We start from the raw sequence: 24,512 nt of genomic DNA, 5'->3' as shown, positions 1-24,512 counted from the left end.
GGGCAATAGAAAAAGAGGAGTCAATCACTGAGGTTGCTGGGACAGGGAAAGTTTTCCGGTTCTGGAGTTGTTCTGAAGCCAGTATGAAGGAGTACTAGTTGCCTGCTGACATCCATGGCCCTATCTCAAAGCAGTTGATAACAAGGGGTCTAAGAAATAAGATAATCTAGAAACAAGGGTATTTTTTCCCTCCCTTGTCCTTTTTTTCTTAAAGAGCCCTTACCTTGAGAATCACTGCCATAATCTTTCCAACTAAAAACCGCTGGCAACTCCCGATCAAGCGGCCCTTGCCTTCTGCCCCCTTGTTTGTAGGATGAGTTGGGTTGACGGTTGGACTCGATGATCTTAGAGGTCTTTTCCAACCTCAATGATTCTATGATTCTATGAATGCCTCACTCCACAGCCTCTTTCCCTGGAGTTGCAGCCTGTCCTTTTGCCAGCAGAGCCCTCGCAAAAACCCAGAGAAAGCATATTTTAGCAATTCCTCTAGGTCAACCCTTTTTGAGGAGGAAAAGGTGTTGCTAAGGATGTCTTATTCCTCTGTGGAACACATCAGTCTTTCAGCAAGTGGGTTGGAGATCATGCCCGGATCCTGAGGAACAGCACGCATGCATGGAGACTGCGCTCCTTCCCTCTGTCCCCAGCTCGCAGGGACCTGCCAGGCTGTGGCAGGGATGTGAGCCTGGTGACTCAAGACTTTGGCACCTGCCTCTTGCACAAAGACTGACTGCGCGGTGCTGCAGAGCTGTGCCGGGGCTGACAGATGATAAGACGTGCTTGGAACGGAGACCTTGAAAGAGGTGGAAGACAGCAGGGTTGGTAGCCTGTCTTCTTGTGAGAAAAGGTTTGCCAGCCCTGCTGTATCTGCAGACTCTCCTACCACCGAGGCAGCTGTGCCAGGAGAGCTCTTGCAACCCTCCAACCTGCTGCTTTTTTTGTTTGGCCTTTTGTGGATTGTGTCCTTCAGGGGTTTTTGTGAGAGCAGAGACGTTCTTTTGGGGCAGGGCAAATCCTGATGCTGACTGATGTTTCTGGACAGCCAGGTAGATCACGCTGCCCATCAACTCTATTACCAAACCACCAGGAAACTCGGAGACTTTTAGCTCTCTAAAGTCCTCCATAGACAGGAGACTTGCACATATATGTTTACTAGCTGTGTTCAAAGAGCACCACAGCTCATTGGTTTAACTCATGGCCTACTGCAGGCCTATGGAAATGTTTGGTGCTGGTGCCTGCTGCACTTTTGCCTTCTGTTTTCTGCATAAGTGCTAGGAAAGGAGCTGAGATGTGCTGCCTTTTCAAGAGAAGCGGATGGAGGCGGCGTTTGTGCAGAGAGGACTGGCTGAGGCACTGTTCAGCTTGGCCTTGCAGCTCTAATTATGCTGCTAATGGCAAGTTAAAGTAAATATTGCTAGGAACCTTTTTATTAAAACAAACGCGTGACAATTTATCACTGTTACTAAATGCCTTAAAACATGTCTGGAGGAGGAGCGGGAAGGGCAGCTTCCAAATGGAAGTGCTGGCGTGTCACTAACCCAGCTGCTCGCCGCTGGCTGGGAGTGTTGCAGGGGGCTGTGCCACCACTTTAAGATGATGTTCTGTATTGCAGCCGTGGTTGTTGGATCTGAGTAGCTCTGGGCAATTCATGAAACACCGTAACTGCGTGTCTGTGCATGTATAAGCTCTCCCTAGGGGGAGAAGTGTGTGTTCAAATGTCTTGTTTTGATATGGCATTGCTGCTGGTCTTTAGCATGCAGAGAACCACAGTCTGGGATCTGCCTTTGTAAGAGGCTGGTTCATCTCTCTTGGTCGTCATATGTGAGCTTCAGAAAAATAGGCCTGCCTTTTCTTTGCCTGTTTTTTTTGTGCGTGAGTGTGTATATGTGGGAAGGGATTGCTGTTATTTTTATGTACTGTCCTTGGTTAAGCACCAGTCAAAGATCTGGTTCTTTTTTGCATGCTTAGTCCTAATTACAGCATGGGCATGTTTGTTTTCTCTGAGAGGCTGAGCTCTAAAGCAATTTTCATCTGTGCCTTTGTTTTCATCACCCTGCAATGTGAGAGATCTGAGCAGCTGTCTCGGGTGCTTTGCTCAAAGTGGAGAACAAGCCCTAGTGAGAAGGGCAACTGGAAAGAGAGATTAATTAACCTGGCCTTGGTTGGCCTTGTAAACAGGGTGAGAAATCTCTCTCAAACTGCTTGTTGCTTATTTAGCTTGTAAAAAGCTGCCTGATCTCGCTCTCAGTCTTAATCCAATCCACCTTCCCACAAAGCCAATCGCCAGTAATTTGCTTGCACATCTCTAGTGTCCTTCTCTTCCTGGCTGGCTTTACCAGCTGTGGACCAAGGTGATGGAGAAGTACACTCTTCCTTTCTTTGGCTACAGAACAGACGGTAAAAGTCTGTTGGTTAAGTCCATTTATCTTGATAATCCCAGGAAGATACTTGTCTAAAACTGGGGAGAGGAACACAGAGCAGAGGTGGTCGTGGAGAATGTCTCTCCTCTGCTCCTGACGTATTTACAGCGTGATCTAATTAAATGAAGGCTGGGTAGCTCAGATCCATTGATTTTTCATCAGTGGCAACCTTGCTATGTTATCAGAAGTGAGTAATCCCTTCTCTGTAAAGCAGACATTGATAGATCAATAGGAGAGAACATGCTGTACCTCCTGGCAGCTCCATCAACCTTGGAGTGAGAGCTATCAAGGGCGCCGGCATTCCTGTTCCCCTACTTCCAAAGCTTCATCGCTTCCTTCCCCGCAGTTGCACCCTGTTTTCTCCATCATTGGTACAAGCTGCTCATCGGCCCCCAGACTGAGATTCCTCTTCTCCCTAGAAGAAGTTCTGGTATTTCCTTCTTACCCCATGGGACAATCTGCCATTAAAGTAATCTCCCTCTTGGTTTGGCTGTGCTAATTACTGTGTTAGATCCGTTATTTCTAAGGGCACAGCACAGCGGAGTGCCTTCTAGCTCAAACCTGGGCAGGCTTTAGAAGGCAGGTGCTTGGCTTTTTGGAGAAGACCCACGGATAAAAAGAGGGAGAGAAGTTAACCGTGATGGGCCAAAGTTTTGGACTGTGTTGTTCCTGCTGCAGCATTGAGCTTCTGTTGTGTGAGACACTGGGTGGACCCGGACCCAGAGGTCTTACCAATGACAAGGCTCTGGTAACAGTGAAAGGCATGGATTTTGTGTCTGGTTTGAGCATATTCTGGCTTCCTCCTGGGAAATGGGACTCGGAATGTGAGACTGAGACTGAAGGCTTGTAGGACAGGGAATTGAGATGGATAGTCGATTTTGATTTTTAGTAAACAAACTTAAAGAGCAGATTTTTATCTAAAGATAGTAGTCAGCAGAAGTTTTTGTACCATTAAGCACTAGATATGCAACTCGGCTGCAGCAATGCACAGTCAAAGCTCGAAGTAGAAGGCACTTGGGACAGAAAGGAAAGGCGGCGGGGTGAGAAGAATTAAAAACTATCAAGGCTGTTACAGCCCCTTCTGAGCTCTGCTGTGGAGACTTCTGATAATATATTTGTTTTTGAAGATTTCACGCAATGCTGCTCTTGGCTGGAGAGTGAGAAGATGCTATGCTTGCTGCAAATTGTCTTGATAGAAAATAGTGGTACTAATCGCTTTGCCTATACATAATTTGGTGCCTAACACACCACTACAAATACTGTGATTATTCTTAACAGTCATATGCAGTACATATATTTGAGGGTGAATGTGGGAGCTGTCAGAAGGAAATGTCTAGCCTGTGAATAGCTGAAGGTCATGTCACTACAATGGTAACTCTTCCTCACATTTGCAGTTAGGTATGTGAAAGCAAACTCGCTGTGCCAGGAGGTCTTGATCTGTGTGGGACAAACGGGTAGGCAGGAAAAGGGAGAGCATGTGTGGCAGGAGCCCATGGGATGCGAGCGTCTGCTTCCATCAATGTTTGTTCTGGAGAAGCATGGAGCCCAGTTTTGTCCTAGGAAACTTCAGCTGTGGCTTTCTAGTGGGATGCACTTGATCAGTTCCTGTGAGCGTGACGTAAGGACAGCTCTGTACTCCTGCGTGGTGGGTGATGGGCGGTGTTTCCCTGGCAGAGCACTGTCCCACCTTGCCCCTACAGCGTGAGAGCGTGCCGTGAGCATGGGGAGCTGAAGCCTTCCCTCTGCTATGGGAGCAGAGGAGCAGTTGTTTGAGGCTCAGCTGGAATTAAAACATGACAAATAATCAGCTTTGCCTCACCTTGAGTTTATAGGAGACTGCATGTGTCTCATATTCTGTGTGATGATGGGGCTTGCTGTCCCTATCCCACAATCTAGATTTGTTTTCTAATATTCCTTCCTCTGTTCTTGGACCAGATTAATAAAATGCTGCAATTCAGGGGGTAGAGTCCTAGGAAGCATCAAAAACCCTACAACAAATAGCTCATGAGTGGTTCTTCTCTTGCACATCTTATCTTTCCGAATTAGACACAGAGAGACAATCAAAGTCAATGCCACGCTTAATGTAAAATCTTTACAGCGTGTCTCTGCAGAAGTTACAAGAGGAGTGTTGAGTTGTTCCCTGACTAAGTGAAATTTTTTTTTCCTTTGCTTTGAAGCTTGCCAGCTGGGACCCTGCAGCCGGTAGGATTCGCTGGGGCCTGTATTACTCGAGCAGGGAAAGTGCTGGCCACGCTCGTGTTACCATACACAGCTCTTCCCCCTTAGCTTCTGCCTCTGAGAAACTTGGGAGAGACCAAGTGTTGCTAGTGAGCCTATAAATGCTTGGAATGAAAAATCCAATCTTTTGCCTTGACTTAGCCATCACTGAAAAATGAAGCTTTGGGAATGTACTCGATACTGTGGCACCTGGAGAGCTGGAGGGCTTTTTGGGAGCCGGGTGGGAGAGGAGGCTCCCACTGGGTCCGAGTCCTTGGTGTTTCTGTGCAGCAGCCTCTGAAGGTTCAGTTCAAAAAAAACCCAGAAAGCTCCTGTGTGCCCTGTGCCCATCCCAGGGCTCCAGCCTGGGCTCAGCACCTCACTGTGAGGCATCCCTACGGGGTGGAAGGAGGCAAGGGGAAAACAAAGCACTCTGTGTGTGTGCGTGTGTGTGTGTGCAGAGCTTGACTGAACCTTCAAAACATTTCCCATGATATGTGGAGCTGTGATGAAGAAGAAACACCCCCGCGCACACGTACCCTCTCTCCACAGTCTGGCTGTCCCTTGCTCCCACGTGTGCTTTGCAGGCGAAGTTTCTCATATGCTGAGGTTGTGCGTGCCGCGTTGGCTCCCCGTGGACCCCGCCGGCTCCTCCCGGCCCCGTTGGCTAGCGCAGGGTGGGATACCTGGTAAAATAGTGCTCCTTCAGCATCAGGTGTGCCCGGCAAAGGTGAGATAAGGGAAGGGTGGATGTGGAGAGTGAGTAATTAGAGGCCAAGAGGCAAAAGTGTCTGACAGAACAGGATTGATTTGAAGCTTTTCACTGGAACACTTGCAAAAAAAAAAAAAAAAAATCAATGCTTATTCCCTGGACTTGAGAGTGTGTTTACTGTATTCAGCAGCTAGCATTAAAAGTGAATTCCAGCAATTGCAATTACAGCTTTCTCCTTCATTGCCATCCCCCCTCTCCCTCCCCCATTCCCCACTCCCCCTCTCTTGCTGGCTGGCTTTCGTCATGTTTTGGAGCCTAAGGCAAAGCTAATGCAGTCAAACTGAAAGTGGTTTTATAAATTGTAAAGCCCACCTTCCCCCTTCCTTTCCTTTCCCTCGGGATCTTCTTTTTCCTGAGCACTGTCAAACTCGATTCAGCTCAGAGCCACGGAGGTGCCTTGCCGAGGAGATTGCGAGGCACTGAGCCGGGCTGGAGCACGGCTCCGTAGCGAGGCAGCGGGCCAAGGCGTGTTAGTCCTGATGCTCTCGGATAAGACCATTTGATTTCCTACTGCCTGATGGCAGAAGTCTTAAATGCGGAGTTTCGGGGCCGGGGCCGTGTGGGGAGGCAGCGGGGGAGGCGATGAGACGGGACGGTGATGGGGAGCTGGGAGGAAGGTGCCTGTGCAGTGGGGGGGTGGTGGTGGGGGTACGCTGCCCACCAGCCTCCGGAGCGGGCATTACACCTATCCTGCACCGATCTGCGCTTCCCAAGTCCCGGTACATCCAGCCCTTCTGCTGGGAGCTGCACAGGGTGCCCAGCACTCCCCCATAAGCCCTTCTGACTGGTCCCAGTAGAGGGCACTGATGTCTGCACTCTGATTCTCTTCATTAACCTTTAATTAATGTGCAGGTCCTGCACCGGTCCCAGCTCTGGACAGAGTGTGGAGGCGCAGGGGCTGTCCTCCCTACCGCAGAGAGGCTGCGGCTAAAGCATCGGGTGCCGGGGTCATTGCCGGGGTCCCCAGGACCGGCTCTGTAACAAGGGTGACTCAGGGAGTCGTCCTGAGTGAGACAAAGGAAGTTTTCTCTTTTTCTTTTTTTTTTTTCTTTCCTCTTTTTAAATTTCCTTTGCAGTGTGGATTGCAGCTGCAGAGGAGGGAGACAGAGCCGCCCCTGCCCTGTGTGTTAATGAAGCAGTTGCAAACGCAGCTCTGATGTGAGGATCTCGTTTTGGGGGTTCAGTGGTATATGAAATGGAAAGAGCTCAGCTTGACTTGCAGACCCCAGCCTGAGCTGGGGAGGGCAAAATGCACTTGCTGTTGCTTGTAAACTGAGTGGTTTTGATTTGGAAGTTGCTGGTGGGGAAAATAAAATACAGGAAATCAAGCATTCATTGTTCCTGCTCTGCTTTCCTGACTGTAATGTGTTTTGTGTGTTGTTTTTTTTTTTTTGCATGTCATCCTGTGCGGAATAAGACAAGGGACTACTGACTGTATTTTGCTTGTGCTTTCTATCTGTGTATTGATCTAGTCCGCTCTTCAAAGAAAGTGTTTCCAAAAGTGCATAAACCTGCTGCTTTTGGGTGCAACAGAAGCTTCTGATTTTTTTCTTTTTTTTTTAATGCTTCTCCCAGTTTAATCCAAAGGACCAAGCTGCTTCCCACCAAGCACGTGGGTTGCCACTTGCAGGGATTTCCAGGGTGTGCAGCCAAGACCCTGCTCAGCCCTTTGTGCAGACCTGCCAGGAGAGGTGATCTGCAGCTCTAATCCTACTCCTGCGCGAGCTGCTTCTCTCTCCCCCCTGTGAAACCAGGGTTTATCCGTCTCCCAGGGAGTGTGGTGGTGGTGGATGCCAGTAATGCCCGTACACAGGCTCCATGAATGGTGTTGGTGTCAGGTTTTGCTCTGCTTGTTGCTCTGGATCTGGCAGAACCTCTGAGCTGGATTTTGCCTCGCTGCCTGTGACTCGCGTTGCAAAACTCCCAGCAGCGTCCAGTGCAGAAGAAAGCACTTTGCCAGATAAACACCTCATGTTCGAGTGCCTGGGTTTGTAAATGCCTGCGAGAGGACTGTTAAGCAGCGGCAGTATTTATCCAGCTCGCTTTGATAAACGCGCTTCAGAAGCTTCCCTCATGAGTTCTTGCTTCTCGGCACTTGGCTGGCCACGGCCGCGTGGGGCTGGGCTGGGGGACGGGAGCCCTTGGCTCTAACCCTGCCTTTGCTGTGGGCTGCCTGCACTGTCCACCAAGTTGTTTCAGCTCTGTTTTCCTCCAATCCCACCTACTATATGCATTTGGAATAGGAGTTGTTACCGGGAGCTGTGTTGGGCTCAAGACCCACGTACCCAGCTTTTGGTAGGTAGTAACAGATCTCAGCATCTCATAGCTGATGAGCAGAGATGTCCAAGGTGTGAGATAGTTTGATGTGTGTGGGCTCTGTTGGCCTCTGCTCCCTTCCTCACACGTATGCAGTAGCTATGAGAGCAGCGTCTTGTCTTCATGGGGGCTTGTTGGCGTGACAGTGACAATCTGCTGGGGTTATTTTGTGGTTTGGTTTTTTTCCCCTCCTCCTTTTAAATTAGAAAGGAGGAGCTGCTCTGAAGAATAACAGCCCAGTCAGGGATGGGTTCAGGGTGTGTTGTTCCTCACTTGTAACTTGAAAAGTTACGTGGGAAGAGGCTCTGGGCAAAAAAGGGGAGACTGTAGTAAAAGGCCAGAGCGTGCTTCTGTGGCAGCCAGGTAAAGCACTGGTGGCTGCAAGCAGCCTGTCTGCCCGGGGCAGCCTTTGGACAGGCAGCTTTCCGAAGTGTTCAGCCCCTTGAATTTGCTCTGGGTCCCAAGTGCTTTGCAAGATCTGGCACTTAATTCCAAACCCAGAGCTTGAGGGAAATGATTCTCCTCTTGATTTTGAGGGACATTGAGCCGGGGACTAGCAAATAGACTCTGTGACAGCCTGTCATGAATGAATTCTGTGCTCTGTTCTCCTTGGAGATGCTTTAGAGATGGAAAATTCATGCTGAGCTTTCGAATGAAGCCATTATGCCTATTTGCATGTATCAAGCATTGAGCAGGACTGGGCTAGGGTTGCTGGCTGCAGACCCTTTTACTCAGTCTAAATTGCTGGCACCGTGCACAGAAACAAACATTATGTTGATCTTACTGACTAAAGTCAATAGCACACAATTCCCTGAGTCACTAGCGAAAGCAGCACGTGCTCCAGTCCTTGCCACAGCAAGTCATCGGAGACATTGCTAAGTCAAAACCTGCTTTTCCCAGACAGCGCGGTGCAGGAGTGTTTGTTTTCTTGAGTACCTAACTAAAGTTGCCACATGCAGCAAATGAATATTGACTTAAACACAGTTGCTAAGACAAAACCCTAGCGAAGCTGAGGAATTCCTTTTCCAGCTGTTTGTAGAAGCAGGCGATGAATATAGAGAAGGGGGAGCTGCTGCATGTGCCCTTTTTCACCACTTTCCCTGGGTATTTGTGACCGGGGACAGAAGTGCCCCCATGGCCTGTCTGGCTCTCTGAGGCTGTGACAAAAAAAACGCTGCATGAAGAAGTTTAAGCTGGGATAGCCCAGTGGTCAAATCCCCTTCCAGCTTGGAAGAAACATCTTCATTTGTCTTGAGAGGGGAAAAAATAGACAGCCTTGGGACTAGATTGTTCAGCCAGGGCAAAACTGTCCGTGCGTGGAGAAGGCGGCTGCCTACCTGCCGCTGATCCTTCATTTCCCAGGCATGTTCCTGCTCCCTCCTGGAGAAGTTGTTCGGTGCCAGACAGCACACAACAGACCATCCCCGGAAGGGTCTGCTGAGCACACGTAAACGTGATGTTTACTGGCTCTGGAATGGATCGGGGAGGGATTTAGAGGCTTGGAGCTCAGCTGCACGGCTCGGAGATCCCCCTGCAAGTAAGCTATCCTTTTTGCTGACACCGGCTTTCTCTTCAGGTCGTGCTAGTAAACCTCTGGACCCCAAGATAAATCACTTCCTGCTGTAATTACAGAAACTCATTTGTCCGTGATTAAGCAGTTCGGTGGAAGGTGTTGGAAAGGTGGTAGCTGAGCTCTGCCTGGTTGTGCTTTAATTAGGATAAAAGGGCTTCCTTCTCTCCCTCCTGCAACTCTCTCTGGGCCTTCCACCAGGTCTGACGGAGGCAAGTTGCTGTTGGCTTGACCCATTGCTAACTTAAATGAGTTCATTCAATGCAGTGCAAGCTTTAGGATGTAAATATGCTTTAATTATACAGCCTAGTGTTTGTACTGGCATGATTACCCCCGTCCCTGCTGGGCAGCAGGGTGTCCTGCACCAGCTCTCTGCAGGTCACCTCTCCAGGAATGGAGGAGGGTATAAAACAGCTGATGGAGGTGAAGAAAGGATGGCCTGGAGCTTTGAAGCACTGGTGAGCAGGGTGTGAGGCAATGGATGTTCATCCCTTCCCCGTCAATTGTCCTGGACAAACTTGCGCAGGTCCCTTATGCAGACCCAAAGCAGTGAGGGAATTTGAGGATGTACGGTCCCTGTGGACTCAATGGGAGCTGGTGGCTTGCCGAGGCTTGAGACCATGCCTGCATTTTCTGTCTGCCAAGGATGGTAGCCGTACTGCCCGGTCTCCTGGGGCGGTAGCACGTTGGATAGAGGCTGTGAGGATGGCCGGGCCTGACCTGGAGGTGCTGGGAAGGGCTGAGAATCAAAGATGGGTCCTTCTTTTGGCAAAACCAAAGAGTGGAAAGAGTCCCCTGAGAAGGACTGTGTAAATGGAGTGAACCCAGCTCCTTTTGCGTGAGACTTCTCTGGCCTTCCTTGGGAACTGGGAGCAAACGGTCTCGCAAGGAAGGAGAAAAACACTCATCTGCTGGTGTCAACAAACCAATCTGAGTTTCTGTGCTTGTGCAGACCATGTTCCCTTTAATGTCCCACGCTCCCCAATGGGAGCCTGGGGACACTAATTGCTTGCGAAGGCTCTCTGAAGTGTTTTGCTTGGTGGATGTATTTGTGTGATCTCCAAGCAGTACTTGTGAAAAGTGGCAATCTGTGTCACCAATGAACCGCCTGATTCATCACGAATCGATTTCCGTTGGCCGCGGTACATGACTTAGAGACTGTCAGAGCCTGCAGCGCGAGGGGAGAGGAGAGAATTGCTCTGGGTTGAGATGGGGAGGGAAGTTGTTAGAAACCAATGCTCAGAAGAGTCAAGAGAAAGCGTGGAGTTGTAGTGATCCCTCTGGGTCCACTGTATTTATTTCTCTTTCCCCTCTCTGTGCTGCTGTTTGTTCAATGCGACACAGCTTTATGCGCAAAAGGGCTGCCAACCTTGAGTTCTTTCTGTGTGTGGATGAGCCTGCAGCTCTGCATGAAGCTTCTTGGTGGGGAAAACCTTCTGTGTAGGTTGGAGACCCTTTGAGTTGGATAAATGCAGATCTAGGTTGTGACCTGTTCCCAGCCTTTTCCCAGGGATGACCGTGTACAGTGTTTGCATATGTAACTGGGGTTTTGACAACACAGTTGCAAGAGGTGGGTCTAAGAACGCAGCCTCGGGGTACGTGGCACCTCTTTTGGACAGAGGCTGGGTAACAAACTGAATGAAGCTGCTGGGACGAGCAGAAGGGTGATCCTCTGTCTGTCTGGGAGGTGCATCAGGGACTGGTGCTTTTGCAGCTTGTAGTTTACATCTGGCCAGTGCGGGCAGGTTTCCCTGGATTTCATTCTCCTGCAAAGCCGTTTGACTTTTCTAGCTAATAAAATCTGTGTGTTTTATAAGAAGGAAGTGTGGTGTTTTCCCTCCTCGTCTCTGTCCCTCCCCTCTTCCCTGTGGCCTGGACCAGAGCCCTTGGAGAGCTTTGCAAGCTGTGCTCTGCTAATGTGCGTGGGTTGCTCCCTTGTCATGCTCTGTCCTTCCTTTGCATAACTCAGCTGCAGAGGGCTGAAGAGTTTGGACTTGCACAGGGCTGCGAGGTGCTGTGCAGCTCCTTGATACGTCCTCTCCCAGCCCTTTGTAGGAAGCTGTGGACCTGGGCTGTAAAGATAGGAGAGGAGGAGAGATTGGGTTAGCCCTGTTCAGTATAGCAGGGCAATGTCTTGTACTTGCTGGGACCCAGGGGAAATTCTTTAACCTTCCAAGCTCTTAAAATTTCCCTTACCCTGCGTGCTGGGCGTGAACTGTGCTGGGTGTGAGGGCAGGATTTATCCAGCGTTTGAAAAGCTCTTGGGATTGGATTCCCAGCCTTTGGGGACAAGAAGGTGACTGTATAAAAACAGCCCTTTCTTGCTTTGTCAGTGTGGGCTCCTCTGTATCTGTGTCAGCCAGGTCTGGTGGCTGCAATTTGTTTGTCCCACTGGCCCTGCCGAGCCAGCCGTAGGTGCCAGCAGAGGAGCTGGCTCCCTGCGCGCCTTCTGCAAAGCAGCCAGAGTAACTTGCTTTCGCATGGCAGGATACCCATTACAGGTGGCTGATCAGAGCCAGCAAGATCAGCCTTTGGCTTTCAGATCCCAGCAGGAGTGCAGGGCTTGGGCAGCAAGGCTTACAAATGCAGGAGGGTTTTAAAGCAAATCTGATTTGGAATTGCCAAGGCAAGAATGCCCACGGTGGCTCTTGCAAAACCTGTTCTCAAAGCTGGGCTGCTTTTGAACACCAATTAGTCAGTAGTGAAGTTGCTTTTATCCCCTGCAATGGTTTTAGCAATTTGTGGTTTACTTCTAATTCATCTGAAGCCAGGAGTGTGCTTTCTGTATCCTAGTGTGCCCTCTGAGTTTTCCTCTGAGTCGGGCTGGATTGCCGTGTGCTGCTGCTGCTTCTCTGGGATTGGGAGCTTTCTGTTTGCTCCTGGCTGGTTGCACAGGACAGAAACCTCCGCAGTTCCGCAGAACTGCATAGAGACCGTGACCCTTTGCATGGGCTGCCTGGCTGCTGCAGATGCAGGGCTCTTGAGGATGGGTAGGAAACCAGTGGGAAGGTTGTTGCCCTTCCCCCTCCCTTTTATTTTCCCCATTTTTTTTTTTTGGTACTAATGATTCCACTCCAGCAGTCCTAACAGCGATTAGGCCTTCTTAAACTGGAGCTATCCATGCTAGGGGGGATGCACTCTTAGTAGATGTGAAAGATGCTACAATCTAAATGGACAAGATGGGTAGACAAACGATAAGAGTGAAGCCAAGGGACAGCAGATCAGTGACAAACTCAGGACGTGACCCTGAACCATGTCTCAAACCAGCTCTGCTTCCATCTGTCTGCCGTGGCCCAGATGCCGGCATGGAAATCTCTTCCTTACGCCTTGAATCTGGGGTTAAGCTGGCTTCCTCCTCCTCCTGCAATTCTGGCCTCATTCAATCTTACCCAGAAGAAAAACCTTTTTAAATAGTGCATGTGCCTGTGCTGTTGTGGCATGTTCACGCTGTCAGCAAGGCGAGAGAGTCCCTTTGGCTCTGGAGTGGAAAGAGACCTCATTTCGACTGTGGCTGCAGGAGGTGGCTGAGTCACTGGTGCCACCTTCGAGCACCCTCCTGCGTCCTTCACAGCTGCCTCCCCGGCCTGCTCTTGCAGTGAACGGCTCTGGCAGGGACCTGCCTGGGGACGTGGGCATTGGCAGTGCTGCCCTGGGGTCTCCAGGACCAGAGGATGAGGCCAGCGTGTTCCCCGTTACCTAATGACTGTAGGGTGCATCTTTGCTTTCCCCACCAGCCTGTGGGTCTCCTTGCGTTCAGGGCTGGTGGGAGGGGATGGGACACATCAGTATCTCGGCACAGGGAAGCTGGGTGAGAGAAGGCAGAGCCCGGTCCTCCCTCTTGCTGGTGACAGCAGTAAAAAGAGGGGAGGGGAGAGCTGTCTTGCCTGCTCCCCAAATAGTCCTGGCAGCAGCGCCCAGCTGGACAGAGAGGGCAGAGTGCACGTCTCTGCACTCTCCCTGCATGAACACTGACTTGATTTGCCATCCGAGGCCTGCCCTCAGAAAATGCCCACCCTTTCTTCTCCTGTGAGCAGGCTCCGTTCTTGCTCCAGCTCCTGAGAGGACTAAAAATGCTCTGCTCTCCCAGGGAGAATCACCGTGGCAGCCCGTACCAGGGCCAGGCAAAGCCAGCCCTGCTTGTGCCAGCGCAGGAGCTGCCGACTATGCCAGGGCACGGCGAGAGGATCCCATCTGTGCTCGGATCGCAGCCTTGTGCTGGCTCTGTCCATCCTGTCTGTTTGTTCCAGAGGATGTTAGAACTACACGTTAAATAACATTGTCTTTGGCACCTCTCCCTTTTATTGGCTGTAAAATGATGGCAGAGAGAGAATAGGTGGTTGTTTGCAAAAACAAAGCAGCACCCTAAGATGGCCAATCACTAGAGGAACAAAGGGGCATATGAAATACCTATAAACCTCCATGCTATGTTTAAATGGTGCAGGATTTTTTTTCAATGCCCCCCCCCCTTTTTTTTTTTCTTCAGTGAGGATTATATCCTAACAGATGGGCAGCATAAACTGGAACATCAGTCATCAGGCACTGGAGAAGGGCAGGATTTTGTTAAATACCTTGAAGCTGAAGTCTGTATCCTAAGCTCTGTGATTTTTTTTTTTTTTTTCCTTCTTCTTAGGACTTTCCAAGCCAAGCCTAGCTTGGTTGCCTGGTGGGTGTGGGAGGGTGTAGGAGGAAATCTCCAGCAGGAAAAAGCCCTTGTTGAGGCTTTGGCTGTACCTGGGTCAGTAGGGTCCCTGCGGGGCACAGGGACGGCGGCTATGGAGTAAGGCACTGCTCCTGCTCAGTGCGCAGGAAGGCGGCGATGGACCCCGCACCTCAGTTTTCCTTGGGATTGACATTGGTGCCTGGCTTTTGTCTTATGTCTGCTCCTCCCTCCCTTGAAGCAGCAAAAGCCTGCTTTGTGCCTGTCGCTGCTGTCAGGCTGTTCAGAGCAGCCTTTCCAATTAGGCTCCTTGCCTGGCTCCAGGAGCCTCAAAGGGCTACGTGCTTTCCTCATCGACCTCTGGTTATGTCATGCTTCTGTGTCAGCCTGGTAGGTTTGGGGCAAGAAAGACTCTAGATTGCTTATTATAGATTAAAATGCCATATTGTGAATTTCTTTTTGAACGGAAGGTGTTGGATGCCCTGGACTACCCTGTCTGTGCTGAGGAAGCATCCTAGGCTATGGCTGGGGCGGGGTTAGGGCTGGCTTTAGGGTACCAAGGGCTGCAGATCCTGTAGCCTGATGCTATCAGCACTGCTGGGGCCAGTCCTGTTCAGTTTAAGCACCTTTTTTTGTTTTTTTTTTTTCTTTTCTTTGTTTGTTTTTTTTTTTTAATACGGAGCTGGGGGAGGCACCAAGCTGATGGTAATCTCTGGCTATCTGTACCCTTTTCCTCCTGCCCACATGAGCAGAGAAGCAACTCGAGGCTCAGGCTTATTATGAGAAAGAAGGTCAAATCCCTGTTGTCCCAGGTGCTGGGAGGACGCAGAGCTCACACTTGGATGGGACAGGACAGCTGACACGTGGGAGAGCAGCACTAGCATCATCCTCACCCTGCACGTGCGCAGGGGATCAGGTGAATTTAGGAGCTGGGAGTAAGGCCAGCGTTTTTCCCTGCTGTTTGTCCTGCTCCCAAAGCTGCGTGGGAGCCCTCAGCTGTGAGGAGCAGGTGGTTTGTCTCTGCTTTTTGGAGGCTGTGGCTTTCAGCCAGCCCTGTTGGGTTAGAGTGAGCCCAAAGGGCCAAGGAGGTGGACGCCTTGTCTGTGTACCCGTCATTGCCTGTAACCACCTCCTTCCCATCTTAAGCTGTGTGAAGCATCTTCTCTGAATCTGCATGTTAAATCCCCAAACCCGGGTCTCTAGTTTCTGTTAGCCCCCTGCCTCCTGCCCCATCTTCCCTCGCAGTCCATCGACATTTGCATTGCTGCAAGGGGGAAGCTGCCTTTCCAGCCAAGTGCCAGGTCATGTCTGCGACCGCAGGGAATGGCAGCCAAGGGACTGAAGCCGCAAGTCCCCAGCAAATACAAAACAATGTGTAAACATGTTTTAATGTCAAGTTTTTATTAAAAGTGGACTAGGAGATTAAGATGTTCATCTGCCTTGCAGGGAGTGACTTTATAAATCTCAGCTTGCGTGTGCTCACAGAGCGTTGCTAATCTCCATGCTAGATCCAGATCACGTGTGCATGGACTGCTTGTTTGTAGAAACCTCTCTTTCTCCCGGCAATGAGAACTGGGGCTCAGCGAGCCCTCCTTGGGTTTAATGTAGCTTCCCACTGACACAAAGCTCTTGGGTTTCCTTCCCCTTTTCAGACTCCTGCACTGTCCTTTTAGGTGCTAGCGACCCATGGTTTGAAGACCCTGCCAGGAGCTGCGCCGGGGTCAGCAGACCCACGGCTGGTATCTGCCGTATCAGCAGGCACACAGCTGATAGGAGACCCTGCGATCTTGGACTGGACTTTGTTAGAAGATGCTTTGAATGCTGCAGGGATGGCAATGGCCATTGAGAAGGCCTTTGAAAGCAGTTGGAGTGTTACTCTCTGCCATGCTGAGTTGCATGGTGGAAGAGATTTAGGAGCACCTGAAAAATCTTATCCTTTGGCCTCTTTCTTAAGCATGAAATAGTTGTAGAAGGATTGGAGCTGCTTTGGCAAGAGGTGATTTGATTCCTGGCTTTTCTTTCTTCCTCTCTGCTTGTTTTCCTCTCCTATAAGCATTCATCTAGAAATTTCCCTTGGCTGAGGTTGGATTGATGGCTCTGGGGCAATCAGTTGTATTCTGCTGCTGTTAGTGGTTTTAAAGGCAGTAAAGTTGGGTCCTTGAAGTGCTGTCAGTAATCATTTTTATGGTGGTCAGATTGCTCATTAGCACACTTGTTTTCAGATATTTAAGCTGGACAGAAATCTATAGTCCTTGCATTTTTAACTTGATAACCACTCAATAGAACAAATAGAGTTGGAAATTAGAGCAGAGCTGGACTGGAAGAAATAGTCTTGAACACTCACCTTTTACCCCAAAGGTCTATGGAGACAAGTGCTTTGAGAACACAGCTTGGGGGAACGCATATATTCCCAGCCTACAGAGAGGTAATAACAGCTCAGGTTTACAATGGTGATTAACCTGTAAGATGGTTGGGATCTGGAGGTAGCCCTAAAACTGGTATGTTGAAAGCTTCTGCTCTGAGTCTGGGAGAAAACCAAGGGCTGGATCAGAGCATTCATTTTCAGGTCGCATACCAAAAGAAACAGCCCAAGAGGTCCTAAATGATGGTTCCCAGAACTTGGAGGCAACTGGCTGGAAAAAAACAGAGGATGTGGTGCAGGAGTGGCTTCTCCTAAAGGCAGGGGCCTTGGCGGCTGGTTGGAAACTGCTCCGTGTCCTGGTGTGCAGTGTGGGAGATGTCCTGGGGGTACAGGGTGCTCTGACCCAGAGCTGGGCACAGCTAAGCGTCAGGATGAATCAGTACCCCCCCCCCCCGCCCCGCCTTCAGTCCAGGCAATAAAAGAGTAAAGGGCTGGGGGATTGTCTTGGGATTTTTTTCCTTTTTTGTAAAGCATTTTGGGATTCAGTTGGAGGCAAGGTGCTGTGCAGATGCAAGCTCGTTACAAGATCATTATCATTATTTACCTGCTGCGTCTGTCAGTCTCTAAATAGCATTAGCTGTCAGCCTATTTATCCATGTTCCCCTCTTACCATTATAGCGGCAAAACACCAGCTTGCCCCATCTCCCAGCCCCTTTGCACCTCCTCCCTCCACATTTCCCATGCCCAGCAACACTGGTCATACTGGGCTGCGTGTTACGGGAGCTTGAGGGGCATGAAGCCAAACTGTGCCCTGGGTTCAAGCCATCCTGTGCCGCAGGGGAAAATTCAGGTGGTTTGTTTTTTTTTTTTAAGCCTTGAAATGCCACAAGTGTGACCAGGCGAAGTGTGTTCCCCCTCGGCAGCCAGCCTTCGCCCGTCCCTGCATGTCCCCTCGGCAGCGCGTGTGGCTCAGTGCCGCTCTGTGTAGCGTTGTGGTCGTGTTGCTCAGAGAAGATAATTAATATGAAGAAGCTAAAAATTTTGTCTTGCACTTTTTACAGCCTCTAACTCTATTAGTCAGGCCATTTGGAGTCCAGGGAGGGTTGTTTCTTGCCAGAATAGATTGCAAATGGATTGAGTTCCATTACGTTGTTAATTAAAAGGAATAGAATAAAAAAAAAAAAAGGGGGGGGGAGGGAGAAGAAGCAATGGAGTTGTCTGTAACTTTGGAAGGAAAATTAAAATCTCTTGGGTATTTTCCACTGATGCATTCATGTGCATTGCCTTGGTGCTTCGTCCAGCCTGGGTTTTTTGCTCTTGAGCATCACAAGTGCTCGTGTGTCCCACTGCCACCCCACCTGGGGAACCCCAAATATCCTGGCTGAAGCCTAGCAGGGTCTGTAGCACAGCGCAGAGAGAGATGGCAGGGCTGAGCGTCGAGGCAGTGCAGGTGGCAGGCCAGGGATTGCCACAGAGGAGCCGGAGGAGGAGGCAGCCAGCCCAGGTTTGGAGAGCCCGGTCCTGCAGCGAGGCTGCCGGAGGGGCGAGCGGGTGGTGCTGCAAGGGAGCCATCCCGTCGTGTCCCCCCCCCATACATCAAGGCAGCGCTGTTAGACTTTCATGAGCGCTATCGGTTGCCCAAAGCGCTCAGTGCACTTACTTATTTTGTAACAGGGTCCGTCAGCCTCTGATGTGCCAGACGTGGCATGTCTAAGAAGCGGGGCTGTTTCTTATCAGCCGTTCGCACTGTCTCAGAACCCTTCTGCTAAGTGTCTTTTGTCCCCTAATAAACTGATAAGCTCCTGGTAATCCGTCGATCGCTGATAGGCAGGGCAGCCCTGCTCTCCCGTGCCTGCACAGATAAGGCAGCTCTTTGCCAGCGGGCAGCGGGTGATACAGCAGCAGCAGCCTGCGGAGTGGTGAGCTGCCTGCCAGCAGCAGGGAAAGGGTGGGCTTGGGGGGAGCGTGTGGCCTGATCCAGCATGCCCCTGGCTTGTGCTCAGAGAGGGAATGGGACTTGATTACAGAGCAATGAGGATGGACTTGTCCAGCCCCTATCTTAGCCTGACGCGGGGGTTTTGCATCACTTGGGCAGGTGGGCTTGTGTCCTGGGTCTGTCCCGCAGAGCACGGGCACAGCCCACCCTCCAAAAGCTGCTTCCCGGTCCACTGCGAGCCCGGGAGCCTGCTGTGGGCCAGGGCACGGAGTCCCACTGACTGCCAGCACTGCAGCGGCTTAGCAGAGGAGAATTGAAAAGAAACAGAAGGAGGGAGAGAGCAAGGGAGAAAACAAGCGTTTTCTCCTCTCCCTTTGCTGTTACAACACTGTTTTTCTCGCTGCTATCAGGAGACGGGCAGGAGGGAGCTGCGGAGCTGCTTTCAGTGTTAATTATCTGAAGTCTTCCTTGTGCATCCGAGCTGCTGCAGTACAAGCAGCTCCCGTCCCAGGACCGCTGGCCACCTGGCATGTGGGGGGAGCAAAACCACCTCCAGTCTCCCTGCATCCAGAGCCAGCATGGGACAGGGGGCTGAAACGCAGCATCGCTTCTCCCTGAGCCCCCCGTCCTGGCTTCCCGGGGGCCAGTACACAGCTACCAGTCTGCCCGGGTCATCGGAGGGTGCAGTGGGGACCACCGTGCCTTTTCTAGTCACACATGCACATATCAGCATCATTTAATTTGCCATGTGATAGGGAGGAAGGGAAAGGAGGGTTTCATTTTACGTTTTTACCGTCTTGTCGGCATTCTCCTTGGGGGCGGCTGATTTTTGGCCTGTTGTAGCCACAGCCCTTGTTTAGCAGAATCTGGGCTTGTTCTTGTTTCTTACAGTGGAAAACAACTCATTAGCAGAAGGTATGCTGGAGCCCTGGAGTCTCTCCTATTCTCCTGCTTTTTTTGCACAGTGCAAGGATGGAGTGTCTTTCTCCTGGCACTAAGCAACATTACGGGCTCAGCTCTGTGTCCTCCTTCTCCTCTGCTCATGTATTTCAGGGTTAATGCTGGCTGCTCCCTCTCCTTGATACAGGGTTTTGAGCTGGGGGCATAAAATCAAAAGTAGGATCAATTTTCCCCCTGCCTTCTCTCCTTAATTGTGTGCATTTATGTATCTGTTCGCCGCTGCTGGAGTGAGTGGGCTCAGCCCAGCAACCTGCTGTGTGGGGATTGGAAATGAAGTATCAAGAAGATGCTGACAGCCTGCTCGCGAAGGCTTGATCAATCAGTATGTAATAGAAAAATGGCTCTGGCTCCTGAAGGGAAAGGGAAGCAAAGGATTTGATTAAAAAGCAAGACAGTAGCTGGTTGGAGGGGACATCTCTTGGAGGCAGATGAATCATCAGGTAGTTACCAAGAGGGGTTTTGGCTTGAGAGCAAAGTGGGGGCAATTGTCCGCACCCTTGGGCTGAGGAGCAGCGTTCCACATCCCTGAGTTTGTTGTGGGTCTCGCTGCCCTTTTCCTGGTGGGAATCTTGGGGTAGGAGAGGCAAAGCCGTGGGTGGGAGATTGCCCAAGGGCTGTGGGCAGAGCCAGGGGTGGGTCTGCACCGCAACAGAGCGGTGCTGCCTGGGCTGGACCCTGGGAGCAGAGCATGGGCATTTAAACTGAGAAGCATCAACCCAAGGCCTGAATCCACTTGACAAAGAGACCAATTGTACCTAGGCGGCAAACCCCGGCATCTTGAGTTGGTGTTAGAGACTGGCTGTGGGTCCCTGCTGCCGCCCGTGAGCTCTTGGGGATGGAGCTGTGCTGGGCTCCTCTCGCTGCAGGCAGAGGGTGGGTGCAGGCAGCCTGGTGCCTGCCCCGCTGGCATCTGATATGGGCAAACAGGCACTAAATAATCGGCAGCCTGTCGATACAAGGTCACCCATGCCAAGGCGTGATCGATAGAAATGGACAGCTGAGTGGTTCTGTAATAAAGTGCCTTCACCTTAGTGGATTTGGGAGAGAGCAAGGGTATGGGAGATTAAATCCTCCTGCCATCGACAGCTCATCAAGCAAAAGATATATTAGTGAAGAAAAATTATGCTTCCTGAGCACTGATGGGAGGAATCGAGCTGCTGGGAACTGTTTGTGCTCTTTGGGGGAACATCAGCCAGGAGAGCAGCTCTGCTGCCTCCCACCACCCCGCTCCCAGCACTGGCTGGCAGGGAATTTCCCGAGCAGCAGCAGCAGCAAAGCCTTCGAGGGCTTTGAAGTGATTAGGGAGTCTGCAAGGGAATTTGCCATGGCTGCTGCTGCAGCCCGGCGTGAGGCTGCTGGCCAAAGGGCTGCTGTGGATCTGGCTGTGCCATGCTAAAACCCAGCCGCCATCGATGTGCTTCCCAGCCCGGTGGGCTGTGATAGGCAGTAAAGGGCATCACACCATGACCTGACAGTGCCTGGGCTGCCCTGGAGCCCACAGAGATCAAGAGGCTGGGAAGCACCACTTTCCCAGCTGGTCCTGGGATCTGTCCCCATCCCCACGTGCGGAGGGAGGGGAAGGCAGTCTCTGGATGATGGCAAGGTCTGGGGGGATCAGGCTGCTGTTGTGTGAAGTGTACAAAATCCACGTGCAGCAAAGAAATGAAAGGTGTGGGGTTAGATCCCAGGCAGCCCTGTCCAGCTCTTACCTGCTAACCCCCCTTGCCTGGCTGTAACCCTGCAGCAGGAAGGAGAGAAAGTGAGTAACACTTAAACCCTGCAGGCCCGGGGTGACAGCAGCCCTCTGACATCTCCTCCACCTGTTTTTCAAGACAAACTTTCCGCTGTGATCCACACGCCACTTTATTGAGCTCTATTTCCTCTAACTAACAGAAAGAAATTGGCAGCAAACGCTCTCGCGGGCAGCATGGAACGGCAGTGGCCGGCTGTCAGGGCCCCTGGGGTTTTATTGCCCTGCCAGACACCTACATCATGGTGACACATACATAATTACATATCGGACTGGGGAGGATGAAGCGCCCAGCACCTCCTAAACGTGTCAACATGATTTGAAGGTTTGGGCTCGGCTGGTCTTCTCAGGCATTGGATTTTAGACTCCAATCACACGGGCATCCGGAGGATCAATAGCTGCACACCTTAAAGCAGCTGGCTGGAAGGTGAGGGACTGGGGCGTTGGGTGTCAGGGGTGATGATTAAGTTGATGTATGAGTTGGGTTTGGGGTTAGTCACTCTTCCTTCTTGCTGGGAAGAGGAAATCTTGTGGGCAGACTGCGTCTCAGCATCTCCATCCCACCTCCATCCCGTGTCAGCAGTCGCGAGCTGCCCGCGGATGCTCCATGACCCTCATTATGCAGCAAAGCATCTCCCACATTCACCGGCAATCCCATGTCTCGGATCCAGACGTGCCACCTCATGCCGACAGCAAATAGCTGTTGGTAAGAGAAGCAAGCGTCCACCAGCTGAGCTCCCTCCAACGGCAAACGCAGACGGCTGCCAGTCGCGCTGCCGGCACAGGGAGCATGGCGTTGCGGTGGGAGATGCTGCAGCTTGTCTTGTCTTTGGTCCAAGACTGAATGACGGGAGGGAGCAGACAGAGCTGCGATTTCGGGCCCTTGTGTGGGTTCTTGCTGAAGCTGTGCGGGATGGAGCTGCCCTGCTTTGGGCAAGGCTGCCCTCCGTGCACACTGTATGAGCTGCCCCTGGAAAACGGGGGGAACTGGTGGTGGTTTGTGTTATTGAGGCTGGGTGGGAGAAGAACAAAAATCAGAAAATTCTTGAACAAAATAAGTTGAGATTTGCACTGAGTTTTCTTGCAGTAAGTTTTGGGAATAACTGATTTGAGCTCTTACTGCAAAGAGCTGAGGTTGCTGGAGTTCTCATCCCCTCCAGCCCAAACTCATGGCATTAGGCACATGGGACTTTCTAGTGACTGATGAACAGTTAGTTAAAATATCCATTGATTACTCATTAACCCTGCACGCTCTGCTTCGGGACAGCCCTGCTGTCAGCCCCTTCTCTCTCTGGCCCGGGGCAGCTCTCCTGCAGCAGGACCCCTTGGTCCCTTCCCCCTCTTTGAACTTTCTCACCTCCCATCTCTCAGATGGGCAAAGAGCCCAACATCCTCTGCACCCCCCTCCGTCCTCCGCACCCCTCTCCGTCCTCGCCGTGTCCATAGGACCAGGGTGTCCCCTCCGCACCAGGTAAGGTTTGCACCTGCACATGCATGAGCCCCTGTGTGCTGGCAGGTTGTTCAGCCCAGCCTGTATCTCACCCCATTCGTTTGACATGACAAATTAATTTCCCCGATGCGGAAGCTCTGCTTCGGCCCCGTGACTCTCCTGGCATGTCTCACAAACCCTCCCCGGATCAGCTGGTGCTGAGGTTTGTGGCACCTGTCTGGGGCTCCCCTGCGCGCTCTGCCAGCCCCACCAGCGCGACTTAAGGGGAAAACATCTGCAAACAAATTGAATGATTCTAAGTGCAAATTGGTTTTTCAATTGCTCAAGATTTAAAGTGGCACTACTGCAAAATAACATTATTTTTAGGGCAGGTGTCTTTGGAATACAGATTATTTTTGGGGGGGAGGTTGTCTTGGAGGAGTGTGTTGTGCAGGGAGGGCGAGGGAGCTGGGAAGAGGCACGTGGCTTGGGTTGTCTGGGGACGCCGAGTGAAACGCAGTAAGTTTTTAGCTGGCTCCTGACATTGTACAAGGAAGGCAGGTCCCGGGAGGCTGGTTGCATTGGGATGTCTTGGATTGCCGTCTGGAAACAGCCAGCGGATGAATCTCACACCTGCACTAGTGGCCTCATCCGCTTCCAGACTGATGTTCACGTTGCAGGGAAGGGAGGAAACACGGTACCCTGGTGCGAAACGAGCTGAGGAGTGCCTGTGCACGGTCTCTCTCCTATTTGGGGGGATGAGAGGATTCTCTGCTCTTGAGGGGGCGACCTTGGACCCGTACCTGATAGATACAAACTGATGGATGCCGACGCTGCGGCTCCTGGCGAGGCTCTGAGCAGAGTTCAGCACCGCTCCAAACTTCCCCTTCTCCTCTGCGTGCTCTCCGCAGTCTTCATTTCCACTAAATCACCTAAATTGGTTTCGCTCAGCGGTAGGAAAGCCATGTTCGGAATATAATGGTTGATCTTTTATGACATTTACCGCCACTCATGTCAGAGCGAGCGCCTGTTTAATTCACTTGTTGCTATGCCATCCGTCAATCACTATAAATGTTATAACAGCAATCTGTCACCGGAGGGGTGTGCGCAGGGATGTGTGCATGGGGCGTTGGATGGGCCTGAGAAATGATGTGCCACCTCTGAATTTTTTTGGGGAGGGGGCATCTGTGTCTAACCGGCACTGTTGGGTCCCCTGTCACTAATGCACCTGCCTCGGCAATGGGCTGGTGCAGCAAGCTTATTTATCTGCTTGCAGCTTATTTATTTGCCGTCTTGGCTGCTCTGCTGCTCGTCTCCCCACTCAGCAAACAGCCCCCCTCTTTTGGGGAGCGGGAGGCTTCTGATGAGATTTCAAGCGGTGAAAGTTTGCGTGGTTTTGTGGCAGTTTGCCTCCCCAACAGCCCATGTAAACAGCAGCCATCAACAACAAAAAGCCCAGCAGCGAAACAAATGAAGACAAAGTAGCCTTAGGTTTCACTTCTTGCCCTTTGCAAGAGATTATATTAATACACCTGCGAGCTTGTGTAACAACAAAGATGAAATTCCAGTGACGCCTTGTTTGGGTGAAGGCGGGCTTGCAGGAGATGTTTGAGCTCGCTTTTCCTGTGAAGAGTCAGCATTTTGATTGATCTTTCAGCAAAGATATGAAAATGCGCCAACTTTGTGTAACTCTTATTTTTTGCGGTGACATTTTGTACGGCTCCTGTGCGTGCCGGTGTAAAATAAATGACACGCGATGATTCCCGCTGCACGTGGCTATAACTCCACAGGGTGATGCTGCTGACATTATAAACACCCGCTTAAAGCTCAGCATTTCCTGCAGCACCAATCGCACTCAAATGCGGATCCCGGCCGGCTACCCGTGCCAAGCTACCTGGGGTAGGGAGGAGCCCAGTGTGGGCGAAGGCGGGTGAACCGGGCTGGCAGCGGGACAAGCCGCAGAAGGCAGATCGGAGCAGGGTCCTGCTGTCAAAGGAGGTGTCGGAGCCCAGCGTGACGGGTAAAAGCCCTGCGCCTTCCCCTCCTGACTTCAACATGGAAAGTGTTTTAGATGCTCCTTTTCTCCCTGCACAGAGCTCTTTATTCATGACAACTTAATTAAGAGT

The sequence above is a fragment of the Aptenodytes patagonicus genome, chromosome 22 (assembly GCF_965638725.1).
Source record: "Aptenodytes patagonicus chromosome 22, bAptPat1.pri.cur, whole genome shotgun sequence".
NCBI classification, from domain to species: domain Eukaryota; kingdom Metazoa; phylum Chordata; class Aves; order Sphenisciformes; family Spheniscidae; genus Aptenodytes; species Aptenodytes patagonicus.
Note: the sequence above shows the minus strand (reverse complement) of the source record.